Source organism: Phascolarctos cinereus, unplaced genomic scaffold (assembly GCF_003287225.1).
Source record: "Phascolarctos cinereus isolate Bilbo 61053 unplaced genomic scaffold, phaCin_HiC Scaffold_3;HRSCAF=262, whole genome shotgun sequence".
Classification (NCBI taxonomy): Eukaryota; Metazoa; Chordata; class Mammalia; order Diprotodontia; family Phascolarctidae; genus Phascolarctos; species Phascolarctos cinereus.
In genome coordinates, this window is record NW_027555736.1 from 98,558,528 (window position 1) to 98,562,287 (window position 3,760).

The following is a 3,760-nucleotide window of genomic DNA, read 5'->3' on the forward strand; positions in this document are numbered from 1 at the left end:
CTCTTCTGTGGGGTGTGGACACTGCCGGGCAGCCAGACCAAGAAAGCAGGATGGTCACAATCCTGGAAGGGCCCAGGGCATTATCACTGTAGGCTTGGAATGAAGATTTTCAGCAAAGGAGAAGCACGCAGCATACCCCAACCTGCGTGGGAAAAAAAAATGATATCCTAAGAGAGACTGAAGTGTAATGCCCCACATCCCCATCCTTCCTGACGGACGTACAACACACCAAAGGTAGAAATCATACCAAAAATCTGGCAGGAGCCGTAGTTCAGATGTGGCTGGTCATATGTCCTGTAGCTTCATTCGGCCCACCCCAGATGCACTGTGTATGTTGCTTTCTCCACTCCTGTTTTCCCCCCAGCTCCCTGATTCAATACTCTCTCCACTTTATATAGGCTGTTGTTGTAAAAAGAAACCCTCATCCAGATAAGGCACAATGAACAAGTGTAAGCCAGGGTCGGGGGAACTCCAAGGGGACCACATGGAACAATAAGACAGGGAGTTCCATTACTGTCCATCAAAATGAGATTCTTTTTCTCTCATGCTATTTTTCATGGAGCTTTCTTAAATAATAAACATTTTTTTTCTCCTACCCCAGGGTGTGAAAAGCAAAGCAAACTTTAATTTTTAGGAGAAAGTATATTTTTATACCTTTGCCTAGAAAACCTCAAATGGGGTTGTGGAGAGTTGGGCATGACTAAAAATGAACAATAACAATGAAATGCCAATGCACATTGTTACTCATTTCAGGTCTAGGAAAGGACTTGGTATGGTTTTGTTCTCTCCCATCTTCCCCCACCAATTATTGGTAGGGATCACTTAACATATTCTCTAAAATTTGAACTTAAAGAAGTCTCTGAATATCATTAAATTTGATTCTCAAAAACATAGGACGGTGATTCCATGTTTAAATGTTGTAGTTCAGTCGTATCTGACTCTTTGTGACCCTATTTGGGATTTCCTTGGCAAAGAAAGAGGTTTGCCATTTCCTTCTCCAACTCATTTTACAGATGAGGAAACTGAGGCAAACAGGGTTAAGTGACTTGCCCAGGGTCCCACAGCTAGTAAATATCTGAGGTCAGATTTGACCTCATGAAAATGAGTCTTCCTGATTCCAAACCCAGTGCTCTATTCAGTGTGCCAACTAGAGGCAGCATCATTCCAGAGTGTTTCTTTAAAAAATTTAGATATATAGAAATTCGACCTGTATTATAAGTTTGGATAATAGACTATCTGTGTCTATAACACTTATTATAGTGTCATACAAGGTACCATAGCAAGAGTTGGAAAGGACTTTAAAAGATAATTTCATTAATTCCTCTACCATCATTCAATGCTACATTAAAAAAAACATAACCAGACGAAATCTTTATCCAGTCAAGTCATCGATTCACAAAGTTAGAGTTATCAGCACAGTGGTATGGGGGAATGAACATTGGGTTTGGAGTCAGGGTTGTTCTTGTTCAGTCATTTCAGTCGTGTCCGACTCTTTGTGACCCTATCTGGGGTTTTCTTGGCAAGGATACTGGAGTGGTTTGCCATTTCCTTCTCTAGCTCATTCCTCAGATGATAGGTGACTTGCCCAGGGTCCCACAGCTAGTAAGTGTCTGAGGCTGGATTTGAACTCAGGAAGATGAGTCTTTCTGACTTCAGGCCTGGCATTTTATCTTATTGTACCACCTAGCTGCTCCTGGAGTCAGGAGACCTAGGTTCAAATTCTGACTGCCATTTACTACTTGTATGTGAACAAGTCACTTAATCTCTAAGGGAAACAGTTTTTAAAGAAAGGCTCAAATTTGATTAACTCCAAGGTCCTTCCTAGCTCCAAATTTATGATTCTATGACCCACAAATGTGGCAATGAGAAATAACTGTTTTGTTCTCAAGAATTCTACAGGGTAGCAGAAGTGCCACAGGGTGGGAATCTGAAGACCGGGTTCAAAGCCCTGCTCTGCTACAATCTTCCAGAATCATGGCTTATTAAAGAAGAGATTTGGACCTTAAAACCTGTAAGATCTTTTCTATCCCAGCATGCTGTGGTTTTAGCCACAGTGGAGACCTCGAGCGCTGGACCTGGAGTCAGGAAGACCTGTGTTCAAATTCTGCTTCAGACACTTACTTGCTGTGCGACCTGGGAAAGTCAACTTAATTTCTGCTGGTCTCAGTTTCCTCATCTGTAAAATGGGAATAATGGCACCTACCTCCCATGGTTGTCATGAAGATAAAATAAGATAGTGTGTGTAAAATGCTAGCAAGCCTTAAAACTACATAAATGCTAATTGTTATTATTATTATCTACCACATGTTAGGCCCTACGAGGAATATAATAGCTAATAATAATAATAATAGATATAGCTATATAGTATTTATCACATGCCAAGATTTATAATTATTATCTCATTTGATCCTCACAACTACTCTGGGACATGATATTATTATTCTCATTTTACAGATGTGAAAACTGAGGCAGAGATTAAGTGATTTGCCCAAGGTTATACAGCTAGTAAAATTTTGAGGCCCTATTTGCACTTAGCTTTCCCTGACTCTAGACCTGGTATTCTATCCATTGTGCCACCTGGCTTTCTCCTATAGATAAGAAAAAAGATGAGATCCCTACTTTTTTGTAGCTTATAGTCTAAACAGGGAAATTAAACACACAACTAAAGAAATTACTGAGGGCAACTGGGCCTGGAGTCAGGAAACTTATCAGCTGTGTGACCCTAGGCAATTCATTTAACCCTATTTGCCTCAGTTTCCTCATCTGTAAAATGAGCTGGAGAAGGAAATGGCAAACCACTCTAGTATCTTTGCCAAGAAAACACCAAATTGGGGTTACAGTAAGAAATGACTGAAACAACTGAATAATGAATGAAAGAAAGAAAGGAAGAAAGAAAGAAAGAAAGAAAGAAAGAAAGAAAGAAAGAAAGAAAGAAAGAAAGAAAAATTACTAATCATTTCCCCTATTTCCTTTACTAGTTTTTAAGCTATAATGAGTTGGGGTGATATAGCACATACACATTTGATAAGAAATGCTTGATAAATCTGTTTGCTGGATACAATTCAATGTGGGTTGTGAAGAGAAAGGTAGAATACTGGGTTTGGAATCAGAAGACTTAGATATTCAACCTGACTCTATTACTTCTTAACAATGTGAAAGCTCTCTAAGCCTCACTTTTCTCATATGCAACATTAGGATACTAATACCTGTACTACCTCCCTCATAGGCTTGTGAAGAAAATGCTTTATAAACTGTAAATGTCATGTCTTTAGGGGAGGCAGCATGATATAGTAAAAAAAATGCTGAACTTGTAATCAGGAGACTAGGTTTTTTGTCCTTGAACCCTGGCTTTGATAGTTTTTTTTTTTTTGGTTATGATAGGCAAATCATTTGGCTTTTTTGAGATTTCCTCATCAGCATTACCTACTTCTGGAGGATGTTTTTGTAAAGAAAGTTTTTTGTAAACCGTAAATCTCACCATAAATGTGAGTTGTTGTATAGTACCGTCTTTCACACACTGTACATTTAAGTGAACAGACAGATTAGAAGGGGTCCTGGCTCATCTACGTCATCCCAAGAACATCTGGACAATAGGACAAGTGGAACACGTTTGTCGACATTTCTATAATGATTTTTTTCCACCATCAGTGGAATCATTCCATGTGTTAGATGCCAAGATGCTATGTGACCAAAGAAAAAAGGCACTAAAAAAGATGAAATCAGGAAAATTGACTCGGCCAGACCAAGCACACCCTAGAGG